This window comes from Saccopteryx bilineata, chromosome 5, assembly GCF_036850765.1.
Source record: "Saccopteryx bilineata isolate mSacBil1 chromosome 5, mSacBil1_pri_phased_curated, whole genome shotgun sequence".
In the NCBI taxonomy this organism is placed as follows: domain Eukaryota; kingdom Metazoa; phylum Chordata; class Mammalia; order Chiroptera; family Emballonuridae; genus Saccopteryx; species Saccopteryx bilineata.
Window position 1 is genome coordinate 18,014,892 of NC_089494.1, and position 8,694 is coordinate 18,023,585.

The window sequence follows — 8,694 nt, forward strand, 5'->3', positions numbered from 1 at the left end:
AACCTTCAACTCACCCGTCTGCTCCGCACGACAGCGTCTCCGGTTTCAAAAGGGGCGCGTTCCCTCGCATCCGCCCCCCACTTCCGGCTGGCAGCCTACTGGTCCCGCCAGGTCTCGCGATATCGCGTCTTCCGGTCTGACCGAGCCGACCCAAGATATCTGCATGCCCCCGCTGGTGGTGTTGGGGACCGGAGCTGCTCGCCCAACCCGTTTCTTAGCAGCACGGACGGGACTATGAACGCCCAAAGGCTCATTTAAGTACACCGGGCCCTAATGGTTCCGATCAGAAGCTGAAGGGCAAGGAACCACCTACAACCCGGAGTTCATGCCTGACTACGGCCCGGGTTGAGTTCTGTGTGGGTGTGATAAAGACTCAGATACTAATGACTGCCTGATCTAGGCATTCACAGGATGCGGGGCAGCGGGCTCTACATCCGTCGTCGTCGCCTTTAATCCCCACAGTAACTCTGAAAGAAAGGTGTGGTTTTTAACTCTTGTTATACAGATAGGGAAACTGGGGCTTAAAAGGGAAGGAGCCTGAGGAGAGCGACAGAATGGGTGCAACCAATATTCAAACCCAGAAAACCTTGACTCCAATTCTAAGGCCGCGACTGTGGTAGAGCAATTTGTTAACACATCCCGCCAACCCCTAGATTCCTAAAAAACAGTGAGAAGTCCCCGCTTTGGTTCACACCCTCGGGTTCAAAAGAAAAGACAGACACTTTCTACACTGCTCACAAAAATTAGGGGATATTTTATACTTTCATATTCATTTTGAAATATCCCCTAATTTTTGTGAGCAGTATATGTTGTGTGACCTTGAGCGACATCCCTCAACCTTTCTGAGAATCTTGAACTGACAGATGGGGATGATAATTCTTTATGGGATCATTGTGAGGGTTAGAAGTGTGTTCAGTGCATTCTCCAAAATAAATGCCCAATAAATGGAAGCTAATCTTTTTATCCCCTTACATGTAATACAGTGTTCACTGTGTGGGAGGTACTGTTATAAACCATAAATGGGCCCTGGCCGGTTGGCTCAGTGGTAGAGCATCACATTGCATGTGGATGTCTCGGATTCGTTTCCCAGTCAGGGCACACGGAACAGGTGCCCATTTGCTTCTCTACCCCTTCCTCCTCTCATTTCTCTCTCTCTCCCTCCTGCTGCCATGGCTTGATTGCAGTGAGTTGGACCCAGGAACTGAGGATGGCTCCATGACTCCCACCTCAGGTGCTAAGGAGAGCTCCATTGCTGAGCAACCTAGCAATGCCCCAGATGGGCAGAGCATCACCCCCTACTGAGCTTGCTGGGTGGATCCTGGTCAGGGTGGATCCTGGTCCAGGCACATGCGGGAGTCTGTCTCTGTCTCCCCTCTTCTCACTGAAAAAAAATTTTAAAATAAAATAAAGCCTGACCAGGCGGTGGCGTAGTAGATAGAGCGTCGGACTGGGATGCGGAATGATCCAGGTTCGAGATCCCAAGGTCGTCAGCCTGAGCGTGGGCTCATCTGGTTTGAGCAAAGAGCTCGCCAGCTTGGACCCAAGGTCGCTGGCTTCAGCAAGGGGTTACTCGGTCTGCTGAAGGCCCCTGGTCAAGGCACATATGAGAAAGCAATCAATGAACAACTAAGAAGTTGCAACGCGCAATGAGAAACTAATGATTGATGCTTCTCATCTCTCTCCGTTCCTGTCTGTCTGTCCCTGTCTATCTCTGCCTCTGTAAAAAAATAAAATAAATAAAATAAAATAAAATAAAATAAACCATGAATGAATGAGTGAATGGATCAAGGAAGAAATGAGTATAAATCTGGACAGTATGTGGTCCTTGACTCCAACCCTCTAATCTTTTACCCCCTTCCCTAATGTAGTAACACCTCAAAGGCCTTGAAAGTAAAAAATTATTATTCACCCTCCATTTCCCAAAGAGTTGTGCATGTATGTGTGTATGTTTTATTGAAGCAATGTATAGAAAAGTGCACAAATCTCAAGTGCACTTAAGTTCAGATAAATTGAACACACTAGGATAACCAGTCCCCTGATAAAGATGTAAAACATTGCCAGCCCCTGGCCCTGGCTAGTTGGCTCAGTGGTAGAGCGTCGGCCTGGCGTGCAGAAGTCCCAGGTTCGATTCCCAGCCAGGGCACACAGGAGAGGTGCCCATCTGCTTCTCCACCCCTCCCCCTCTCCTTCCTCTCTGTCTCTCTCTTCCCCTCCTGCAGCCGAGGCTCCATTGGAGCAAAAGATGGCCCGGGCACTGGGGATGGCTCCTTGGCCTCTGCCCCAGGCGCTAGAGTGGCTCTGGTCGCGACAGAGCGATGCCCTGGATGGGCAGAGCATCGCCCCCTGGTGGGCGTGCCAGGTGGATCCCGGTCAGGCGCATGCGGGAGTCTGTCTGACTGTCTCCCCGTTTCCAGCTTCAGAAAAATGCAAAAAAAAACAAAACATTGCCAGCCCCCAGAACCCCCCTTATGTTTCCTTCTAGTCACTACTCCCCCTGCAAAGGCAACCACTATCCTGTCTTCTAACAGCATAAATTAGATTTGACTGTTTTTGCATAGGATGCTACTGGAATCATACATCATGTGCTCCTCTGTAACTTCCCAGATTTCTATGTCTCCTCACCCTCAGTGGGAATCCAAAAAGAAATCCAGTAAGGTTGACTCCCACATGGTCAGAGCTAACTGCCAAATGCGACTCATCTCACCATCATGGCTGGCCTCTCTGCATGTCCACTGGCCCGTGGATGCCTGTGCCCATTGGCACGCCTCTCTATCTCTGAGGCAGGAAAGCATCTTCCGCTTCTCAGCCCTTTCATAAGGATTCCCATGGTAGAGACATGTGTGCTCCAGTGACGCCTGCCCTTGCTTCATAGGATCTTTGTGAGCATTGGATGTGTGTTCAGTGCCTACTTCAAAATAAGTGCCCAAATAAATGCTAATCTTTCCCCCCTTACATGTTGGTCAATGTTCAGTGTGTAGGAGGTGTGATTATAAGCCATAAGTAACCTGACCTGTGGTGGTGCGTCGACCTGGAATGCTGAAGTTGCCAGTTCCAGTCCCTACGCTTGATCAGTCAAGGCACATATGAGAAGCAACTACGTGCTGGTGCCTCCTGCTCCTCCCCCGCCTTTTTCTCTCTAAAATCCCTACAGAGTAGGGGATGGGAATGCTAAGCCACGTATGATCATACCCAGCTTCACACGATTCCAGATAACACTCGTCCCTCTGCTCTGTTCTGTGTACCCCTTCCCCTTCCATGAAAACCTCTTTCTCACTCAGGGTGATGAACTCTCAGGGCTTCTGCTGTTCCTCCCTGCAGTTTGGCATCCACCACAGTCCTCTGGCCCACTAGACATGACTGTTCATGCCCGAATCACAATTGTGGGCATAGCTTTCTTCTTTGGAAAAATTCCTGATACATGCGGGTTTAAGGGTTCTGGGCATTCTGCCTCAAGGGGGCAGTGTTGCCTAACATCATGGGACAACCTAGTTCCTATCCCAGTCGAGAAGCCCCATTACACAGATATTATCATCCAACTCATGCTACATAAGAGGAGGGTAAGGCTCAGATATTTAAGAGCTTTGTTTAAAGCCATGTAGTTCACAAATGATAAGAATTAGGCCTTGGAGTGGCCATGTAATGCAGGTCTAGAAGCCTGGATACCTTCTAAAGACCACTCATTCAAAGAGACTAAGATAGACCAGATCCATAGGTATTTTACATATACTCTTCAAAATAACGCCAGCATGTAGGTGTTTTATTTCTATACGGCAGTGTAAAAACCGAGGTCCAGAGAAATTATGTTACCTAAGGTAACAGGGATAGAGAGACTAAACTAAGATTCAACCCCTTCCCTCTTACAGACTGACCCCAAAGCCTGCCTTTCCTCTGCCCTGTGCTGCACTGAGCAGAGCGATTTTGACAAGTGCAGATATGAGTGGGTATGTGGGTAGAACAGGACCGTGGGGGGACATTCCAGAGAGCAAAGCACAAAGGGGCTGTTTCAGTTTTCCTTTACTGTATAACACACCACTCCAAAATTTAGGCGCTTAAAATAACAATTTATTATTTTATCTCTCACAGTCCATGGGTTGATTACACTTGGCTTGGCAGTTCTCACCTGGGATCAGATGGAGGCTGCAGCTGAAGTTATCTGAAGGCCAACTGGGCTGAATGTCCAAGATGTCTTTTTAAAATCACATGTCTGACACCTTATCTGAATTGGCTGGAACAGATGGGGACTGGCCAGGCATTTCTCTCTGCACACAATATTTCCATGTGTCTTGTTTAGATTTCCTCGTGGCATGAGATCGCCTCATATTTAGGCGGTCTCAGGGTAGACAGACCTCATACATGGTGGCTGACTTCTCCCAGAGTGAACATTCTGAAAGGCAGAGGCAGAAGCCCCAAGACTTCTTATGACATCTCTTTGAAGTCATGCAGCGTCACTTCAACAGCATGCTATGAGGGAGAATGAATCCCAGTCCAGCCCAGATTCAAAGGGAGCAGATGATACATAGGTGTGAACATCAGGAAGTTCGGTTCAATGATCTTTGAAGACAAGCTGCTACAAGGAGCCAGTGCAGGAAGGGTCAACTCAGGGAACTGCATATAGTCCTCTGTCAGTGGAGCATGGTGTACCCGGAAGAAATCTGGAAATGATCATTTGTGGCAGGTGCTAAATGGCTTCAATGACATGCCCAGGAACCTGTATGTGGGTACATACTGGGTCATCAGCTGCCCTGCATCTCCTGTGTTGGAAATCCTCCTTAATGGAAATCTTAGCAGGAGGTTAGATACTTGCTCCCTTGACCCCTGGCAGGTAGGTCACAGAACTGTGACTTCAAAAGTGTGCCAAATCAATGAACCCAGTTAGGACTATGAATCTTCAGTAAGTGACCCAAGGAAGCAGATCACTGTTTATAATTCATCCTAGAGACAGCAATAACCAGATCTCAGGGTGGTGATGGCTGTGTGAAAGATAGCCCCCAGCCTGACCAGGTGGTGGCGCAGTGGATAAAGCGTTGGACTGGGATGCCGAGGACCCAGGTTCGAGACCCTGAGGTTGCCAGTTTGAGCGCGGGCTCATCTGGCTTAAGCAAATTAAAAACACACTCACCATGGCCCTGGCCGGTTGGCTCAGCGGTAGAGCATCGGCCTGGCGTGCGGGGGACCCGGGTTCGATTCCCGGCCAGGGCACATAGGAGAGGCACCCATTTGCTTCTCCACCCCCCCTCCTTCCTCTCTGTCTCTCTCTTCCCCTCCCGCAGCCAGGGCTCCATTGGAGCAGGGATGGCCCGGGCGCTGGGGATGGCTCCTTGGCCTCTGCCCCAGGCGCTAGAGTGGCTCTGGTCGCGGCAGAGCGACCCCCCCCCCAGGGGCAGAGCATCGCCCCCTGGTGGGCAGAGCTTCGCCCCTGGTGGGCGTGCCGGGTGGATCCCCGTCGGGCGCATGCGGGAGTCTGTCTGACTATCTCTCCCCGTTTCCAGCTTCAGAAAAATACAAAAAAAAAAAACAAAAACAAAAAAAACACAACACTCACCAGCTTAGACCCAAGGTCACTGACTCAAGCAAGGGGTTACTCGGTCTGCTGAAGGCCTGCGGTTAAGGCACATATGAGAGAGCAATCAATGAACAATTAAGGTGTCGCAACGAAAAACTGATGATTGATGCTTCTCATCTCTCTCCGTTCCTGTCTGTCTGTCCCTATCTATCCCTCTCTCTGACTCTCTCTCTCTGTCCCTGTAAAGAAAAAATAAATAAAATAAATAAAAATTAAAAAAAAAGAAAGAAAGATGGCCCCCAGAGCCCAGGGGCAGTGGCCTCTAATCAGGCTACTCCTGGGGCAAGACCTGGCTGAGGTGGGGGCTGCTTAGCTTTTCTGGGTTCCTATCTATTTCCTGACCCTGACTCTTGAGTCTTCCTGTCAATTCTATGACTGTCTGATATCATTCCAGTAACTTCCTCTTCTACTTAAGTGAACCAGAGTCCATTTATGTTGTTTGCAATTAAGAACCCTGATTGGTACAAAGACCCATTAAAAACTTCAGTCAAGCCTGACCAGGCGGTGGCGCAGTGGATAGAGCATCAGACTGGGATGCAGAGGACCCAGGTTCGAGACCCCCAAGGTCGAGGGCTCATCTGGTTTGAGGAAAAAAAAAAAAGCCAACCAGCTTGAACCCAAGGTCCCTGGCTCCAGCAAGGTGTTACTCGGTCTACTGAAGGCCTGCGGTCAAGGCACATATGAGAAAGCAATCAATGAACAACTAAGGTGTTGCGATGCGCAATGAAAAAAAAACAACAACTAATGATTGATGCTTCTCATCTCTCTCCGTTCCTGTCTGTCCCTGTCTATCCCTATCTCTGACTCACTCTCTGTCTCTGTAAAAAATAAATAAATAAATAAATAAATAAAATTTAATTTTAAAAAAGCTTCAGTCAAAAGAAATAACATTATCAGAGTACTTCATGGAAGAGAAAACTAGAAAAATCTGATAGAGATGGATTAAAGAGGAAAAAACAGGAATGAGAGAAGCCAGCATTTGAGGTGTGTGATGAGCTACAATATTGATGGTGCTGATGAAGTACGAGAATGGGCAGGGTTTTGGCCAATGATTTAATATAAAAAAGAAAAGAGAAGGGAAATCCAAGTTGGCAGGAATTTTGAGCCTTATTAAATAGAAAAATGATTTACAAAGAGAAACAAGTCAGGGAGAACTAGTTTAGAAGGAGTAATCATTCATTCATTTATTCAACAAATATTAAATGTCTGCTCTATGCCAGCCACTGTTTTAGACAGTGAGACAATAGTAAACAAAACAAAGTCTCAGCCCTTAAATTGAGAAATACATATATGAGATAATGAAACTGCCTCAGAAAAGCTTTAGTCTGTAGAACCACAGGCACATAGCAAACCATGTCTAGCTGGCAGCCAGAACTTCAAGAAAATCCTAGGAAGGAAGGCTGGGCCAAAGACAGATTGGCGGTCGTTCCCAAAGACATTCATTCACTCATTCACTTACATGTGTTGAGCACTTACTTACATATGCAGTACCCGCCTTGCCATAGAAACAGAGAGAGAGAGAGAGAGAGAGAGCGCCTCGGCTCTCATGGAGTTGCCTTTATAGAGTGCGGGGCAGATGGTAAACAAATACACAAATATATCAAATATATCATGTATACCAAGGGTAGTCAACCTTTTTATACCTACCACCCACTTTTGTATCTCTGTAAGTAGTAACATTTTCTAACCACCCACCGGTTCCACAGTAATGGTGATTTATAAAGTAGGGAAGTAACTTTACTTTATAAAATTTATAAAGCCGAGTTACAGCAAGCTAAAGCATATAATAATAATTACTTACCAAGTACTTTATGTCGGGTTTTTGCTAAGTTTGGCAGAATAAATCTTTATAAAACAACTTACTATAGTTAAATCTATTTTTTTTATACTTTGGTTGCTCCACTACTGCCCACCATGAAAGCTGGAACGCCCGTTAGTGGGCGGTAGGAACCAGGTTGACTACCACTGATGTATACTACACTTGATCTTAGCCAAAAGGCCGAGAAGCGATACCACTGATGTATACTATGAAGAAAAGTAAAGCAAGGTAAAGGTAAGAGATTGTTTGCTGTTTTAGACAGGATAATCTATAAAAAGCCCCTCTTATAAGGAGATATTTCAGTGAAGGCCTGAATAAAGAGACAACATCCATGTGGTTATCTGAGAGAAACCTGTTTCAAGCAGAGAGAATAATGAGTGCAAAGGCCCTGAGGCAGGGTAATTTGGTTTGTTCAAAAAACTGCCAGGAGACCAATGTGTTAAAGCAAAATGAATGAGGGAGAGAGTAGGAGGAGGCAAAGTGAATGTGGTACTGGGAGCCAGATCTTGTAGGCCCTGGTAAGTCACTGTTAGTAGGTTGGCTCTTGTCTTGGTTGAGAAAGGAAGACTTCAGAGAGTTTTGAGTAGAAGAGACACATTATATGACTCACATTTTAAAAGGATCGCTCTGGCTGCTATGTATAGAACAGATGGGGGGAGGCAAGGCAGAAGCTGGACCAACCAGGAGACAACTGCTGTCATTCAAAGCAAGAGACCATGTTGCCTGCTCAACTCCAGAGTCATCAACATGATCCTAAGGTCACAGCTTGAACCTGAGTTGCCAGCTTGAGCCTGGGTCACTGGCTTAACCCCTGGTCAAGGCATGTATGAGAAGCAATCAATGCACAACTACGTGCAACAACAAGTTGATGCTTCTCTCTCTCCTCCCCTCTCCTTCTTGCCTCTATTTTGAAAAGAGAGAGAGAGAGAAAGACCATGGAGACATGGACCAGGATAGTAATGATGAAGTAGGTGACATGTGACCAAACTCTAGATAGAAACAAAGAGAACCAAGGTCATCTCCTGATGATTTGGATATGATGTGTCAAAAAAAATAAAGGAGTCCAGCAACTCCAAAGTTTTCAACAAGAATAGCTAAAAGAGCAGTTGCCATTTACTAAATAGAGAGGATTGAGAATTACATCTAAAGCTTCAAGAGAGAATAAAACCGTTTCCAGCCTTCCTTCCCGCCTGCTTGTCTGAATATTTAGTTCAAAAACCATGATGTGGGGCCAAGCAAAGTAAAGCATCCATGTGGGGGCAGACGAAACATTGGCTGACACAAGTTATCAAGGCCAAGATGGGAGAAGATG

The 8,694-nt window shown here is 46.7% G+C and overlaps 1 pseudogene; it reads right to left on the reverse strand.

The window, feature by feature from the left end:
* Positions 1-7,344: 7,344 nt before the first annotated feature.
* LOC136307016 (U2 spliceosomal RNA) lies at positions 7,345-7,574 on the reverse strand (annotated as a pseudogene).
* Between the last annotated feature and the right edge of the window lie 1,120 nt (positions 7,575-8,694).